We start from the raw sequence: 19,033 nt of genomic DNA, 5'->3' as shown, positions 1-19,033 counted from the left end.
TGGGGGCTGTCTGGGTTCAGTCCTGGCACCTTAGGCGCCAGGCTCATAGACTTTACTTACCTCATGAAGACCATGCTGCAAATGAATCCAAGCCAACGTGAGGCCTGGATGGTACTATTTTACTACAGGGACTATTTTTTACTCGGGTGTGGTTCTAGGGACTTCTTACCTGGAACTACTTTGGAGGCTATTTAAACCACGCCCGAACAGCAGCACATGCTTCGCGTTATTCTGTATCCAGCAGCTTAATGCTCACCGTGCCTGCAGTGAGCATCCAGTCTTCAGCCACGCCCGTCTCGAATCCAGAGCTCCTAGCAATAGAAGAAAGAAGAAGGAAAGGTTAGAAAACAGATATTATTTCAATCCTTACCTGAATTCCGGATCCATCACGTCTTCGAACTTGAAAAAAACATTCTACACGCGTCACATCGCCAGCTGCAGCGCCGCGCCATACTCACCAGTCCTCACAGCATTTTTCGATCCGGCGCAGCCACCATCATTTTCTCCGCCGAATTCCACCATCTAGGGGACAAAAGAAACACAAGGTGAGGTGAGAGAGCCAACTAATACAACCTCTCCACCATAGACTTACCTGATTAACAACCAGAGGCATTATTCTATAACAAAGCGCAACTTCTTACGGCGCACCTGTAAGGAGAGAGAAACCAGCAATTTAAACACACGCATCTTTTGCCGGACAGTGTTGGGTAATACAGACTCTTACCTGAACACCATCAGCTGCCACAAGACAATCTTCCCTTGGACCCAGCTGCAACACAAGAAAGGAATGTACAAGAGTGAACATCGGACATATTGAACTCTTTGAACTTTATACTTACGGGTTCTTGCCTGGAACCTCAGAGTCAATATTCATCCGGAACTCTTCCAACGCCCTCAAACCAGTGAAGTTACTGGTATCTACTCGCCCCTGCATTCCACACAGGATGGAGAGCTCATCATTTACAAACATAAGGTGAGCTTACTGAAAGTGAATATCGGTGGTGATTAGTGGGGAGAAAAGTGGGGTGCCATTACTAAGATCCACGGGTGGCTAAATCCCTTTCTCCACTTTCAGGAGAATATTTCTACGGGTCAAGCAGACGAGATTAGGCGGTCCAGTCCAGTCTGTCATCTCTGCACTACGCTTCACGTTGGAGGAGGTTGCAGCTGTCCGGGTCCGATCGACGCCCCTGTGGGAGCCAGGTGAGCGTAACAGAACGCAAAGCCTATCTACAAATACCCACCCGGGCGTTATGGAAACCTCCGAAACAGACCAACTAGCCCAATTATTAGGGGAACTTAGGGCAGAAGTGCACTCTGCGCGCCAAGAGACTAATGCCCTCAGGAGAGAACTGATTGTGTCAAAGGAACAAACAGATGATCTTGCTAGACAACTGCTGCAAAATCAAGCTGGGCAAACACCCCTACCTGGACTCGGGGGAAACCCAGCTCCTGTTTCATCAAGCAATCCTGTGCAAGTAATCCTACCAGGGGCCATTCCTTTAGCTCCACCCGAACGCTTTGCTGGGGATCCAAAAAGGTTTGCAGTGTTTATGAATCAATGCCGCTTGCACTTATTATGCAGACCTGGAGCTTTTCCAATTGTCCAAGCCAAAGTAGCCTTTGTACTATCATATCTTAGTGGCAGCGCAGCTGACTGGTCAATTACACTAGTCAACCAGGATGATCCTCTTCTTCGGGATTTTCAGGGTTTTCAAAGAAGCATGGAAAGATTATTCGCCGGACATTCATAGGGACAGGCCCTGGATAACAAACTTTTATCCCTTCGACAGGGTAATAAGGATCTGCTAACCTATAACACAACCTTCAATAGGTTGGTGGTGGAAACTGGATGGCCTGAGGAGAAACTAATTACATTATTTCATTGTGGGCTTCGGGGAGAACTCAAAGATGTTTTGGCTCAAGTTGTGAACCCACCTCAGGACTGCGCAGAATATATAGACTTAGTGGTCCAGTTAGACCACCGACTTCAGAATAGAAAGGCTGATCGAGCTAAGTTTGAGAGTCGAGTATGGGTTAAACCCGATGTTACCCCCAAAGGAACAGATGCATCAGAACCTATGCAGATCGGGGGGGTTAAAGGACCCTTAACTCAAAAGGAAAGAGAAAAGAGACGGCAGATGCAATTGTGTCTGTACTGTGGAACCGCAGGACATTTTCTACGGGATTGTCCTATAAAACCACCCAAGAAAGTAGTAGGAGTTGCTGACAAAAGTCAAATAGAGCCTGATTAGGGAAACGACCACGCCCGACAAGCGTAGAGGTCCGCTTGCCGAGCTTAAAGAAGGACACTCAGACCTCCCACCTAATTATACCAATGGTCCTAATTGATCCAAGGCAGCCATCACGTATGCACGCAGTAAGGGCATACATTGATAGCGGGGCCGTAGGAAACTACATGGACCACGAATTGGCCTCAAGGATGAATCTACCCTTTGCAAAAAGACCGCTTCGGATGTCATCACCACAGTCGATGGAACTGAAATTGCCTCTGGGCCTGTAACTCATTCCACTACTGAGCTGACACTGTTGGGTCAAGATGGGCATCGAGAAACTATTGTGTTTGATTTAATCAAGGCCCCGCAATTCCAAATAATTCTGGGAATGCCATGGTTGGAAACACATAATCCTTGTATTGATTGGCGAGAGCAGAGAGTGACAATCCCAGATTGTGCACACACCTTTTACCCGGAAAAAACCTTGAACAAAAGCCTGGCCACCGTTACTAATCCAGTTGTGCAGTTACCTCAGGAATATCAAGAATTTCAGGATGTTTTTCAAAAAGAACAGGCAAATACCTTACCACCTCACAGATCATACGATTGTCAAAGTGACCTAGTACCCGGTGCACAACCTCCATGCAGTAGAATCTACGCCTTACGGAACCCGAAAATCTTCACCTACGACAATATCTGGACCAATACCTTGCTAATGGCTTCATTCGTCCATCCAAATCTCCTGCATCCTCAGCTCTATTCTTCGTGCCTAAAAAGGAAGGCGACCTTAGAACGTGCATAGACTACCGGGCATTAAACCAGATTACGGTAAAAAACCGATACCCATTGCCTCTGATCCCCGAATTACTAGACCAACTAAAGGATGCTTGTATCTACACTAAGTTAGACCTCCGAGGGGCATATCATCTGGTACGTGTAAAGAAAGGCGATGAATGGAAGTCTGCCTTTCGCATCAAGTACGGGTTATTCGAATACCAGGTGATGCCCTTCGGGTTGTGCAATGCACCAGCAGCCTTCCAGTATTTTATGAACGATGTCCTTCATGAACTCATTGACATCTGTGTTGTCGTATACATAGACGATATTCTAGTGTACTCCTCCTCAGAATCAGACCATGTGAAGCACGTTCGTACAGTCCTAGAGAAACTACGCCAGCACAAGTTATACGCAAAATTGGATAAATGTGTTTTTCATTCTACAGAAGTTGAATTCCTGGGATTTATCCTGTCTCCAAAAGGAGTTTGAATGGACTCTTGAAAGGTGGACGCAATCCTCAAGTGGCCATCACCCAGTTCTGTTAAAGGGGTACAAAGCATGCTTGGATTTGCTAATTTCTATCGCAGATTTATTCCGGAATTCTCACATATTGTACACCCCATCACAGCACTTTTGCGAAAAAGCAAACGTTTTTTGTGGACTGAAGAGGCTGAAAGAGCCTTCCAAGAGCTAAAATCGAAATTTACGTCTGCACCTGTCTTAAAGCATCCACGCCCTGAGCTTCCATACATAGTTGAAACCGATGCATCCAGTTTAGCCATGGGAGCTTTCCTGTCCCAGAAGGATCCCGAAACTGGTCAACTTCATCCAGTAGCATTCTGGTCAAGAAAGTTTTCAGCACTCAAATTAAACTATGTGGTTACTGATAAGGAGTTATTAGCCATCAAGTCCGCCTTCAAGGCTTGGCGGCATTATCTTCTCAGTGCCAGGCATACCATCACTGTAATCACCGATCACAGGAATCTGCAGTATTTGAAAACAGCCAAGGCCCAATCATCGCGTCAACTTCGGTGGGCGTTATTCTTTGCCTAATTCGATTTCGTAATCACTTATCGACCAGGTTGTAAAAACGGCAAGGCAGATGCCCTATCCCGAATAGGGATGGGAGAAGTATATTCAAACCCGGAACCGGTGCCTATAATTTCAGAACAAAGAATTCTTGGCATAACTACCCTACAGACTCTAGAAGACATTAATTTAAAAATCCAACAACTTTTCGATCCAGCAGCCCTGCAGGACTGGGTAAAGAAAGGCCAAGATTATTCAGTCATCAATGACCTGCCTTACTATCAAGGACGTCTATTTCTACCACACAAGGAACTACAAGAACTAGTCATCTCCAATTATCATGACGCCCTTATGGAAGGACACCCAGGTATCGCAAAAACTGAAGATAAAATTAAAAGACAATTCTGGTGGCCCACCTGGCGAAAGGACGTAAAGTCATTTGTGATGTCTTGTGGTATCTGCACCCAAAACAAAAGTCAGAAGAAAAAACCAGCTGGCCTTTTACAACCTTTGGATATTCCACCTACACCATGGCACACCTTGTCTTTAGACTTCATTACAGATCTACCTCCGTGTAATGGATTTAACACCATTCTAGTTATTGTGGATCTTTTTCCAAAATGGCCCACTTTATTCCTTTAAAAGGATTACCTTCCGCTTCGATTTTGGCCAAGGAATTTCTCGATAACATTGTTCGAATCCATGGATTTCCTTCCGTATTGGTCTCTGACCGAGGTAGTCAATTCATTTTGCAATTTTGGAAGAAATGCTGTCAATTGGCGCAAATCGACATAAGGCTATCAACCAGTCACCACCCCCAAACTGATGGTCAGACGGAGAGGACCAACCAGACTCTTGAACAATACCTAAGTTGTATGCTACACCAAACCGAAAGCAAACGGAAAGATATTTTATGGATTTCCGAATACGCATACAATAACTCTATACATTCAGGAACCGGACAAAGCCCCTTTTATACCATATATGGACATCATCCTCGAACCTCAGAACTGCACTCTACTATTACACAAGCCTTTAAGGAAGCAATAGAACACTTGAAACAAGCAAAGGAGAAATACAAGAAAAATGCTGATTGACATAGAAGTGAAACCCCACAATACCAGATTGGAGATCAAGTTTGGCTGGCTACAAAACATATACCTCTAAAGGGAACTCAAACCTTCAATCCGAGATATTTGGGACCTTACACCATAAAGGCCATTATCAACCCGGTGGACGTCAAATTGGAATTACCCTCTAATTTGCGGATTCATCCTGTCTTTCATGTTTCACTTCTAAAACCAGTTCAACCTGGGACAAGATTAATCAAACCACCTGACCCCATCCTAATAGATGGAGAACCTGAATTCAAGGTAAAGAATATCCTGGACTCTAAGATGGTTAAATCAAGACTTTTTTATTTAATCGTCTGGAAGGGTTACGGACCACAAGAAAGGTCATGGGAACCTAGTGACCACGTTCATGCACCTCGGCTGGTGAAGAAATTCCATCGGAACTTCCCAGACAAACCAGGACCAAGGGGAAGAGCAACTTTAGGAGGGGCCTTGGGGGGGAGTGCGGTCATGATGCCTACCCCCGGGCATCCGGATCAAGCCCATCAGCCCCAGGAGCAGGCATCCAGGTATTAATAAAACCGCCAGGCTCATAATAGAAATCAGTTCATAATAGAAATCAGTTCATAATAGAAATCAGCCCTGGCACCATAGGCGCCAGGCTCATAGACTTTACTTACCTCATGCAGACCATGCTGCAAATGAATCCAAGCCAACGTGAGGCCTGGATGGTACTATTTTACTACAGGGACTATTTTTTACTCGGGTGTGGTTCTAGGGACTTACCTGGAACTACTTTGGAGGCTATTTAAACCACACCCGAACAGCAGCACAAGCTTCGCGTTATTCTGCATCCAGCAGCGTAACGCTCACCGTGCCTGCAGTCAGCATCCAGTCTCAGCCACGCCCTTCTCGAATCCAGAGCTCCTAGCAATAGAAGAAAGAAGAAGGAAAGGTTAGAAAACAGATATTATTTCAATCCCTACCTGAATTACGGATCCATCACTTGTTCGAACTTGAAAAGGACATTATTCTACACGCGTCACATCGCCAGCTGCAGCGCCGCGCCATACTCACCAGTCCTCACAGCATTTTTCGATCCGGCGCAGCCTCCATCATTTTCTCCGCCGAATTCCACCATCTAGGGGACAAAAGAAACATAAGGTGAGCCGAGAGAGCCAACTAATACAACCTCTCCACCATAGACTTACCTGATTAACAACCGGAGGCATTATTCTGTAACAAACCGCAACTTCTTACGGCGCACCTGTAAGGAGAGAGAAACCAGCAATTTAAACACATGCATCTTTTGCCGGACAGTGTTGGGTAATACAGACTCTTACCTGAACACCATCAGCTGCCACAAGACAATCTTCCCTTGGACCCAGCTGCAACACAAGAAAGGAATGTACAAGAGTGAACATCGGACATATACTCTTTGAACTTTATACTTACGGGTTCTCGCCTGGAACCTCAGAGTCAATATTCATCCGGAACTCTTCCAACGCCCTCAAACCAGTGAAGTAACTGGTATCTACGCGCCCCTGCATTCCACGCAGGATAGAGAGGTCATCATTTACAAACATAAGGTGAGCTTACTGAAAGTGAATATCGGTGGTGATTAGTGGGGAGAACCGTGGGGTGCCATTACTAAGATCCACGGGTGGCTAAATCCCTTTCTCCACTTGCAGGAGAATATTTCTACGGGTCAAGCAGACGAGATTAGGCGGTCCAGTCCAGTCTGTCATCTCTGCACTACGCTTCACATTGGAGGAGGTCGCAGTTGTCCGGGTCCAATCGACGCCCCTGTGGGAGCCAGGTGAGCGTAACACAAACACATAATCTGTAAAGCTCACCTGATTCCCACGGAGGCGCCGACCTGTTCTGGACTGCTATGACCTCTTCTAAGGTGATGCGCAGTATTCGGAAGACGGACTGGACCGGACCCCCAAACCTCGCCTGTCTGGCGCGTAGAAGAATCCTTCTGTAGATGGAAAAGGGGATTAGCTGTCTGCTGGATAATGTGTCGGATTCCCCCCCTCCCCCCCTCACACTCCTCGAACCCCCTCCGCGATTCCCCGTAGAGTCTGACCTTAGAGTCTGAAAGGACGAGCTCTCCATCCTGCTTCGGATGCAGGGGCGCGTTGATTTCCAGTTACTTCACTGGATCTCGGGTTTGGTGAGTATTCAACTCCGCTTGACTTTTCCGATATGAGGCCGTAAGTATTCAGTTGCAAAAGTTCAAGCCTTAATTGTCCGTTGTCCTTTTCTCTATTTCAGATGCAGGATGAAGAATCCGCGTAGAGGAATGGATTCGCCGAAGGTAAACTCTGGTGAGTCTTTTTGATGGATGGTTCCCTTAGTGATCTTGCTTTCACCCACTAATGCATGTGTCTTTTTCCCCTTAGGGGCCGGGGTATGGAAGTGCCAAAGAAGCGGCACCGACCCGAGGTGAGGAAAGATTGTCCCAACAATAATCAGATAAGTCTTACGGTGGAAGAATCAGGCCTTCCTCAATCTGTTCCTTCGCTCACCTTTGTTTTGTCTCTTTTTCTCCTTAGGCGCTGAAAGGCGGCGGATGGTGCCAATGGTCGCTGAAGAGCCCGAGGGCGCCTCGTTCAGGGGAGTGGAACGCAGCGCTGCAGCGAGCGATGGGATGCGCTTCTAAAAATAATGTCTTTTCTCAGGATCGTCGGAGTGATGGTTCCGGACTCCGGATGGAGGTAGGTAAAGTTCAATTATTCACCTTTCTCTCCTTTCCTTCCTTTTCAGGTGTTCCAGGTTGCAGGCGGGCGTGGCTGGAGCCAGGATGCAGGAGCAGACACAGTGAGCGTCCAGCTGCTAGATGCAGAACAACGCGAAGCGTGAGCTGCTGTCTGGGCGTGGTTTAAATAGCCCCCAAAGTAGTTCCAGGTAAGTATTCTTCCTCAGCCACCCACGAGTGGTAAAATGGTCCCATAGGTAAAATAGTCCCTTTCAGACCTCAAGGAGGTCTGGATCCGGCAGCATGGTCTGCATCAGGTAAGTCCATCCAAGCACTCCCATAATGAGCCTGGCGCCTATGGTGCCAGGACTAATGCCTTCTATGAACCTGGTGCCAAAGGCGCCAGGACAATGTCCAAAGAGCCCCTATAAGGGGTTGCTGGGGCCCTCCCTGGGGACATGATGTCTGCTTTCGGGGACGCTGGGCCTGAACTGGCTTCCCGGGAGTAGGCATCATGACAGCACTCTCCCCCAAGGCCCCTCCCAAGATTGTTCCCTCCGGGGGTTTTGGTTTGTTTGGGAAGATCCGGTGGAATTTCTTAATTAATCGAGGTGCATGTACATGGTCACTGGGTTCCCACGACCTCTCCTGAGGCCCGTATCCCTTCCAATCGATTAGATAGAAAAGTTTTGACCTTAACATCTTTGAATCTAAAATGTTCTTCACCTCGAATTCAGGTTCTCCATCTATTTGAATGGGTTCTGGAGGCTTGATTAGTCTGGTTCCAGGTTGCACTGGTTTCAAAAGTGACACATGAAAAACAGGGTGAATTCGCATGTTAGCTGGTAAATCAAGTTTAACGGCCGCTGGATTGATTATGGCCGTAATGGAGTAAGGCCCCAGATATTTTGGATTAAAAGTTCGAGGTCCCTTGAGCGATAAGTGCCTGGTAGCCAGCCATACTTGGTCCCCAATCTGGTACTGAGATGCTTCACTCCGATGCAGGTCAGCATTCTTCTTGTATTTTCTCTTGGCTTGTTGTAAATGTGTAGTTGCTTCTTTGAAGGCTTGGGTAATTGTAGAATGCAGATGGTCCACTGCGGGCATTCCGAGGCCTTGAGGCGAGTCGAGGTCTGAGGTTCGAGGGTGATGCCCATATAAAGTATAAAAAGGACTTTGCCCAGTTCCAGAGTGTACCGAATTATTATAAGCATATTCGGCTATCCAAAGAATGTCTTTCCAGTTACTTTCAGATTGCTGCAACATACACCGTAAATATTGCTCAAGGGTCTGATTCGTCCTCTCTGTTTGACCATCGGTCTGAGGGTGGTGACTAGTCGATAATCTTACATCGATTTGTGCCAATTGACAACATCTGCGCCAAAAGTGGGAAATGAATTGGCTTCCCCGGTCTGAGATTAGTACAGACGGGAATCCATGTAAACGAACAATATTTTCAAGGAATTCTTTGGCTAGAACTGAAGCTGAAGGTAAACCTTTCAATGGAATGAAGTGGGCCATTTTGGAAAATAAATCACAATAACAAGAATAGTGTTATATCCTGAACAAGGAGGTAAGTCCGTGATAAAATCCAATGACAGCGTGTGCCAAGGTGCTGGCGGAATGTCTAAAGGTTGAAGGAGACCGGCTGGTCTTTTCTTTTGGCCTTTATTTTGGGCGCAAACACCACAGGACATCACAAATGATTTAACATCTTTTCGCCAAGAAGGCCACCAGAATTGCCATTTCATCTTTTCTTCCGTCTTGGCAATACCGGGTTGCCCCTCTATTAGTGTATCATGAAAACGAGAAATAACGAGCTCTTGTAATTCCTTGTGTGGCAGAAATAAGCGCCCTTGGAAATAAGGTAAATCATTATTTATAGTAAAGTCAGATCCCTTTTGTACCCAATCCTGTAAGTGTGTAGGGTCCAGGCGTTGTTTAACTCTAGCTTGAATGTCTTCAAGCTTTTGTAAAGAAGTCATGCCCAAAATTCTCTGTTCGGGAATTATCGGTACAGGTTCTGAGTTAGTATCAGTTTCTCCCATTCCTATTCGGGATAGAGCGTCCGCTTTGCCATTCTTACACCCAGGACGGTAGGTGATTACAAAATCGAATTCTGCAAAAAACAAAGCCCAACAGAGCTGTCGAGATGACTGAGCCTTGGCGGTCTTTAAATACTGTAAGTTCCGGTGGTAGGTGATCACTGTGATGGTATGTCTAGCGCCAAGTAGATAATGCTGCCAGGCTTTAAAGGCGGATTTAATGGCTAACAGTTCTTTGTCAGTGATTGCGTAGTTAACCTCGGATGCCGAGAATTTTCTGGACCAAAATGCAACGGGATGCAGTTGGTTAGTTTCGGGATCTCTTTGAGACAGGAGAGCTCCCATGGCTAGGCTGGATGCGTCAGTTTCGACGACATATGGGAGATCTGGGCACGGGCGCTTCACTACAGGTGCGGAGGTAAATTTAGCTTTTAGTTCCTGAAAGGCCTGCTCGGCTTCTTCAGACCATTCGAAACGTTTATTTTTCCTTAAGAGCGCAGTGATGGGTTGAACCACACGAGAAAGTTCCGGGATAAACCTGCGATAAAAATTGGCAAAGCCAAGCATGCTTTGAACACCTTTCACGGAGCTAGGCGATGGCCATTTGAGGATAGCATCCACTTTTCGTGAGTCCATGCAGACTCCTTTAGGTGTCAGGATGAAACCAAGAAACTCGACTTCTGTGGCATGGAAAACACATTTTTCAAGTTTAGCAAATAGTTTGCGTTGGCGCAATTTCTCGAGAACTGCCCTGACATGTTTTCTATGATCAGATTCCGAAGAGGAGTACACAAGAATGTCATCGATATATACGACAACACAGACGTCGATGAGTTCCCGAAAGACATCGTTCATGAAGTATTGGAAGGCAGCCGGTGCATTGCACAATCCGAAAGGCATCACCTGGTACTCGAATAGCCCACATTTGGTGCGAAAGGCAGTTTTCCATTCATCGCCTTCCCTTATTCGCACCAGATGGTAGGCCCCCCGGAGATCTAACTTGGTGTATATGCAGGCATCCTTCACCTGGTCAAGGAGTTCAGGGATCAGGGGCAAAGGGTATCGGTTTTTAACAGTTATCTGGTTCAATGCGCGGTAGTCAATACAAGTTCTGAGGTTGCCTTCTTTTTTAGGCACGAAGAATAAAGCTGAGGATGCAGGAGACTTAGACGGGCGAATAAAACCATTGGCTAGGTACTGATCTAGATATTGTCGTAAAGGAAGATTCTCGGGTTCGGTAAGGGCATAGATCCTGCTGCAAGGGGGTTGTGCACCGGGCAATAGATCGATATGGAAATCGTACGACCTGTGAGGCGGTAGAGAGTTGGCCTGTTCCTTTTGGAAGACGTCTTGAAATTCTTGGTATTCTGGCGGTATTTGCAAAATGACAGGGGTTACTGTAGCTAGGCCAATATTTGGATTTCTTGCATAACAGGTTTGTGCACAATCTGGAAAGGTTATCCTCTTTGCTCACCAGTCAATTCGAGGATTATGTGTTTCCAACCAAGGGATTCCTAGAATTACTTGAAATTGCAGAGCCTTGATTACATCAAACACAATTGCCTCCCGATGTCCGTCTTGACCCAACAATGTCACTTCAGTAGTGGAGTGTGTTACCGGCCCAGAGGCGATTTCGGTTCCATCCACTGTGGTGATGACATCCTTACTGGTTTTAGGGCAAAGAGGGAGGTTGATCCTGGAAGCCAATTCACGATCCACATAGTTTCCTATAGCCCCACTATCGATGTATGCCTTAATGGCATGTAACCGCCCAGGCTGCTTCGGATTTACGAGGACCATTGGCATGATGAAATGCAAGGTCAGAGAGTTCGTTTTTAAGCTCGGCAAGCGGACCCCTACGCTTGTCGGGCGTGGTCGTTTCCCAACTCAGATTTCATCAGGTTCTTATCAGCGACTCCTACCGCCTTCTTAGACGGTTTTATAGGGCAATCTCGTAAAAAGTGTCCAGAAGCCCCACAATAAAGGCATAATTGCATTTGCCGTCTTCGTTCACGCTCTTTTTGAGTTAAAGGTCCTTTAACCCCTCCAATTTGCATAGGTTCAGTAACATCGGCACCCTTGGGGTTAACATGGGTTTTGACCAAAACCCGGGTCTCAAACTTGGACCGATCTGCCTTTCTGTTTTGAAGTCTGTGATCTAATTGGACCACCAAGTCTATATATTCAGAGCAGTCTTGGGGTGGATTTACGACCTGGGCCAGGACATCCTTAAGTTCTCCACGTAGACCTTGATGGAATAACGTGATTCTTTTATCCTCCGGCCATCCAGTCTCCACAATTAACCTATTGAAGGTCGCGATATAGGCTAAGAGGTCCAGGTTACCCTGTCGTAGGGATAGAAGCTCGTTGTCCATGCCCTGTCCCTGAGAATGCCGCGCAAAAAGTCTTTCCATGCTTGTCTGGAAGGCTTGAAAGTTCCGAGGAATTGGGTCATCTTGAGTAACCAGTGGAACTGACCAATCCGCAGCACTGCCGCTGAGATATGATAGTACAAAAGCGACCTTGGTTTGGTCGTTAGGGAAGGCCCCAGGTCTGCAGAGGAAGTGCAATCGGCATTGATTCATGAATACGGCGAACCTTTTGGGGTCCCCGGCAAAACGTTCCGGTGGGGCCAGTGGTGTATTTCCAGGTAGATTAATTTGCACGGGGTTATTTGAAACCACTGGGGCGGAATTACCCCCAGAACCTGGTAAAGGAGTTTGACCAGCCTGACCTTGTAATAGCTATCTGGCAAGATCATCAGTTCGTTCTTTAGATACAATTAACTCTCTCCTGAGGGCATTCGTCTCCTGGCGAGCGGAATGAATTTCAGCCCGTAATTCCCCCAATAGCTGGGCCAGCTGGTCTGTCTCGGAAGTCTCCATAGCGCCCGGGTGGGAAATTGTAGGTAGGCTTCGCGTTCTGTAACGCTCACCTGATTCCCACGGAGGCACCGACCTGTTCTGGACTGCTATGACCTCTTCTAAGGTGATGTGCAGTACTCGGAAGACGGACTGGACCGGACCCCCAAACCTCGCCTGTCTGGCCCGTAGAAGAATCCTTCTGTAGATGGAAAAGGGGATTAACTGTCTGCTGGATAATGTGTCGGATTCCCCCCCTTCCCCCTCTCACACTCCTCGAACCCCCTCCGCGATTCCCCGTAGAGTCTCACCTTAGAGTCTGAAAGGACGAGCTCTCCATCCTGCTTCCGATGCAGGGGCGCGTTGATTTCCAGTTACTTCACTGGATCTCAGGTTTGGTGAGTATTCAACTCCGCTTTACTTTTCCGATATGAGGCCGTAAGTATTCAGTTGCAAAAGTTCAAGCCTTAATTGTCCGTTGTCCTTTTCTCTATTTCAGATGCAGGATGAAGAATCCGCATAGAGGAATGGATTCGCCGAAGGTAAACTCTGGTGAGTCTTTTTGATGGATGGTTCCCTTAGTGATCTTGCTTTCACCCACTAATGCGTGTGTCTTTTTCCCCTTAGGGGGCGGGGTACGGAAGTGCCAAAGAAGCGGTGCCGACCCGAGGTGTGGAAAGATTGTCCCAACAATAATCAGGTAAGTCATAAGGTGGAAGAATCAGGCCTTCCTCAATCTGTTCCTTCGCTCACCTTTGTTTTGTCTCTTTTTCTCCTTAGGCGCTGAAAGGCGGCGGATGGAGCCAATGGTCGCTGAAGAGCCCGAGGGCGCCTCGTGAAGGTGAGTGGAATGTGGCGCTGCAGCGAGCGATGCGATACGCTTCTAAAAATAATGTCTTTTCTCAGGATCGTCGGAGTGATGGTTCCGAACTCCGGATGGAGGTAGGTAAAGTTCAATTATTCACCTTTCTCTCCTTTCCTTCCTTTTCAGGTGCTCCAGGTTGCAGGCGGGCGTGGCTGGAGCAAGGATGCAGGAGCAGACACAGTGAGCATCCAGCTGCTAGATGCAGAACAACGCGAAGCTTGAGCTGCTGTCTGGGCGTGGTTTAAATAGCCCCCAAAGTAGTTCCAGGTAAGTATTCTTCCTCAGCCACGCCCGAGTGGTAAAATAGTCCCATAGGTAAAATAGTCCCTATCAGACCTCAAGGAGGTCTGGATCCGGCAGCATGGTCTGCATCAGGTAAGTCCATCCAAGCACTCCCATAATGAGCCTGGCGCCTATGGTGCCAGGACTGATGCCTTCTATGAGCCTGGCGCCAAAGGTGCCAGGACAATGTTCAAAGAGCCTATAAGGGGTTGCTGGGCCCCTCCCTGGGGACATGATGTCTGCTTTCGGGGACACTGGGCCTGAACTGGCTTCCCGGGAGTAGGCATCATGACATAATCAAAGACTCAAAGATCAAGTAATTCAGTTTCTCTCATAAGAGCCAAGTATGTCAGCACATTAAAAACTTCTGTTCAACTTTGTTCAGATTGAACAGTGAGAACTCAAAAACTCAGCTAATGTTTCTTTAGTGTCCCTGGGCTTGTGGGAACAACAGAATTTAGATGTCTATAATTCCATCCCAGATAATACTAAAGAGTATTATAAAGATAGTGTTCTTGTGAATGGTCAGGAAACACCTGCCATCAGAGACACTGGAGCCAGCATAACTGTGGTGGATGAATCATTATTCAAGGTGGAGGATGTTGCTAAGGCACCCAAACACCTCACCAAGTTAGCTGGAGGCCCTGTGCAAATGCTTCCCCACTTACCAGCTCTAATCCAGTGTAATGATATGACTGTCAAAATACCTGTTAGTGTGCAGAGTGAAGTGCCTGTGAGAGTCCTGTTGGGTAATGACCTGAAGACTCTTGGAGTTGTGTCAAGCACCCCCAGGCCTCCCAGTAAGAGGAGATAAGAGCTCACTAGGCCTGCAAGGGAGGGAACCTTGAGAGGCTCTCCAGAGGAGTTGATAGAGGAAACTATCACTCCCACTCCACAGGAGTTGCCCACTGCTTTTTCTAGGAAAACAGAGGCAAAGGGGAAACCCAAGATCTCCAGGAAAAAGTCAGACAGCACCCCTGTGCTACCAACAAGATAATCCCCACGATTGTCCAAAGTCACACCTGTGACTCCTCCACCTGCTGAGGCAGAGTGTGAGGTGCAACCTTGTGTGGTTGAGCCAGTTTCTGAAGAATCAGATCTGGAAGAAGACACTGTTTTAGTTGGAGATCTTGTCCCTGTTGACCATCCTGAGTGGCAGTCTTTACTGGCAGAAGGTGGACCCAACAGGGTAAACTTCAGCGGAGGACAGAGAGAGTGTCCTACTCTTGAAGGTCTTCGACAACAGGCTGCTAACCGACTTGATGAGCAAGAAGTTGGAAAGCACAGGTTAAGCTGGAAAGATGGCCTCTTCTAAAGTGAACCGACTGAGTCGATCCCTGGGGACTGCAAAAGAATTGTAGTGCCCCTTGCTAACAGACTCCAGTTCCTACAGTTAGCCCATGAGATACCTTTGGCTGGTCACTTGAGTTTCAAGAAGACCAAGGAAAGGCTCTCCCTCTACTTCAATTGGCCTAAGATGGGTTCAGAAGTTGACAAATTCTGTAGGAGCTGTCACACTTGCCAAACCTCTGGCAAGAGTGGAGCCAAGAATGTGGCACCCCTGGTGCCTCTCCCAGTGGTGGGAGTTCCTTTTGAGAGGGTGGGCATTGACACTGTCAGTCCCCTTGAGCCTCCCACATCTTCAGGGAACAGGTTTATCCTCATTGTAGTAGACCATGCTACAAGATACCCAGAAGCCATACCTATGAGAACTGTTACGGCTCAGGCTGTGGGCTCTACTTGGTATTTTTACCAGAGTAGGGTTTCCTAAGGAAGTGATATCCGACAGGGGATCCAATTTTATGTCCCACCACATGCAAGCCATGTGGAAAAACTGTGGTGTCACTTACAAGTTCTCTAGAGCCTACCATCCACAGACAAAAGGACTGGTAGAGAGGTTTAATCATACTCTGAAGAGCATGATAGGTGCTTTAGAAGAACCCCTTAAAAAAAGTGGGACCTTCTACAGCCATGCCTTCTCTTTGCATATAGAGAAGTCCCTCAGGAGGGAGTTGGATACAGTCCCTTTGAACTTCTCTATGGCCATCCAGTCAGAGGTCCATTGGCCCTGATTAAGGAGGGGTTGGAGAATGCTCCTTCCCCCAAGCGAGTCAGAGTGACCTATTACGTGATAGGTCTCCGGAGGAGAATGTCACACATGATGGCAGAAGCAAGTGATAACATGAAAGCAGGTCAGGCTCTGGTCAAACATTGGCATGACCAGAAGGCCAGCATGGTTGAGTTTACTCAAGACCAGCTTGTATTAGTTATGGTGCCAACAAGGCAGAGGGCTTTGCAGGACAAATGGATAGGACCCTTCAAGGTTGTGGGCAAACTTGGAGAGGTGAACTATTTGGTGGACTTAGGCAGTCCTAAGGAGGCTCCCAGAGACTTTCACACCAACCGTTTAAAGGCCTATGTCTCGAGACCAGAAGTGGGAACTTTGCTTCTAGCTTCAGCTCAAGAGGAAGAGGACAGTGAACCTCTACCTGACCTCCTCAGAGGCCAATCTTTAGATGAAAAAATAGAAGGAGTTAATCTCTCTTCTCAGCTGACTTCTGAACAAAAGGAGGAGTGCAACGTTCTGTTGAATCAGTTTGCCTCCCTGTTTTCACTATCACCAGGCTTGACCCCTTGGGGCCAGCATGATATTCTCACTGGTGACTGTTTACCTGTGAAAAGCAGAGGTTACAGAATGCCAGAACATGTGAGACCCCACATCAAAGGAGAGGTCAACAAGATGCTTGATCCTGGGGTTATAGAGCCATCTACAAGTCCATGGTCTAGTCCAGTTGTTCGAGTACCAAAGGTAGGATCCAAGGATTTGAGATTCTGTGTGGACTATAGAGCTCTAAATGAAGTCACTAATACTGATGCCCATCCTTTGCCAAGGACAGATGAACTGGTGGATAGACTTTGTTCAGCCAAGTACATTTGATCTAACCTCAGGCTATTGGCAAATAGCACTGCCAGACCATGCCAAGGAGAAAACTGCCTTCTCCACCCCAGCAGGCCTCTACCAGTTTAAGGTTATGCCTTTTGGACTGAAGAATGCACCTGCTACATTTCAAAGGATGGTTAATCAAGTTCTGAATGGGATGGAGGACTTCTGCATGGCATACTTGGATGACATTGCAGTGTTCAGCCCTACATGGAAAGAACATATTGACCTCCTGGGATATGTTTTGCAGACTCTTGAGCAGGTCCATCTGACCATAAAGGCAAGCATATGTCAAATTGGTCAGAGCAAAGTGGTCTACCTTGGTCATGAGGTAGGAGGAGGTGAAATAAGGCCATTGCCCAGCAAAGTATAAGCTGTGCAAAACTGGGCCACCCCTACTACTCAAACCCAAGTGAGAGCTTTCCTAGGTCTCACTGGGTACTACAGGAATTTCATAGAGAACTATGGGACCATAGCTTCTCCCTTGAACGTGATCTCCTCTCTAGAATTCCCTAAAAAGGTTAGATGAAATGAGGAGTGCACTCAAGTCTTTGAAAACCTGAAGAAAGCCCTTTGTCAAGCTCCAGTCCTAAGAGCTCCTGATTATCACCAACCCTTCATTGTGCAGACAGATGCATCCAATACAGGTATAGGTGCAGTCATTAGTCAACTGGATGAGAAAGGTAGGGAGGACCCCATTTGCTTCATCAGTAGGAAACTGAAGGAACCAGAAACAAGGTGGGCAACCATAGAGCGTGAATGTTTTGCCATGTGTGGTCTTTGAAGAAGTTTAGACCATACTTGTATGGATCTACTTCTGTGATTCAAACTGACCACCAACCCTTGAGATGGTTAATGCAAATGAAAGGGGAGAACCCAAAACTTCTAAGATGGTCAATCTGCCTGCAAGGGTTTGATTTCACCATTGAGCACAGAGTAAGTTGAACTTCTGATGAGGGATTGAACTTTGAAACAGAAATACGATACCTTTGACAGAGTGGTCCGGCACCACGTGGGTGCTCAATCGAAGGTTTCTGTAAGGTATCCAGCTGAAAAGTTAATGAGTTGTAGAGAATTGTGAATCAAAGTGATCCCGCGGCAGGTCAGGCAAAACCGTAGACACAATTTAAAGTCTTTGATGTTGATACAGTAAAGAACATCTGTGGCAAAGTTGATAAAGTTGGTCCAAGCCCGGCAGAGAGAGATCAATTGAAAGCTTTGCATTAAAGTGGGTCTGAGCCCAACAGAGGGGGATCCGGGGTGAAGCAAAAATCAGCCGAGAAGGTTTTATGTTGAAGTGGGTCTGAGCCCTGAGGAAGGGGACCTGGGGTGAACAGAAAATCACTGAGACCCCAAGGAGAAAGGAACTTTGTTGTTTGTCGTATTGCATCAGGCACTCTGTAAAAGAGACTTTGAATGGCAAAGAGACTTTGGCACAGAAGGCCATGATGTTGAAGTTTTGAACTGCACCCTCATACTAGAGAAGCCAGAGACTATGCTAAGGTTGAGTGTGCTGCTTTGTCCCGTGCGGAAAACGTGGGAAAGGGAAGCCAACGGTTTGACTATCCCAACATATCATTTCTTGAACACTTTTCGTTTGAATAAAATTGTTTCCCACACTATTTGTATTTAGAAGTAAGGATTGGCAATAGGTGTATTAGTATAGGCCCTTTTATTTTGACAGACACCACTAGGACTGCATTTTTATTATTTGATGTTCATAGCTTGCGCCCATCTTTAGATTTAGGTTTAGATAGGCATTTTCCAAACCCAATTGAAGTTCAATAAACACCATTGAACTTTGATCACTTGTGTCTGTCTTACTGTTTGATACCATGCCTTCCTTACAGTGGAAGGGGGGTAGGGAAGGGACATACACAAGGGAAAACCAGATAAATATCAAATAGTGAGATGTAAGTTGATGGTTCAAAGTTTAAGCGACCCTGAAGCTGTATGTTAAGAGGAAGACAATAGACTGATACCCAGTAATACATTAGTGACTAGGTTGTACATGTTCAACTGCATAAAAAACTCCATAAAAATGTGTTGGAAAAAAAACAGTGAGCAATCAGAACATTGCTTAACAGCCCATCCCACCGACAAATTCCACCACTATTTTAAGCTATTTGTGATACACACTAAACACAACTTCATGAGACACTATTTATAATTTCACCACTACGTGGTCCCTTGTCATTCAATAGGGGTTAAGGATCAGT

The 19,033-nt window shown here is 46.7% G+C and overlaps 1 protein-coding gene across 4 annotated transcripts in view; it reads right to left on the bottom strand.

Annotated features, from left to right (window-relative positions):
* KMT2E (lysine methyltransferase 2E (inactive)) overlaps positions 1 to 19,033 on the bottom strand; it is a 3,564,841-nt gene that overhangs the window by 300,334 nt on the left and 3,245,474 nt on the right. The gene's annotated exons all lie outside the window — the stretch shown is intronic.

The sequence above is a fragment of the Ambystoma mexicanum genome, chromosome 12 (assembly GCF_040938575.1).
Source record: "Ambystoma mexicanum isolate Mex_15411 chromosome 12, UKY_AmexF1_1, whole genome shotgun sequence".
Taxonomy (NCBI): Eukaryota; Metazoa; Chordata; class Amphibia; order Caudata; family Ambystomatidae; genus Ambystoma; species Ambystoma mexicanum.
Note: the sequence above shows the minus strand (reverse complement) of the source record. Positions and strands in the feature narration are given on the sequence as shown.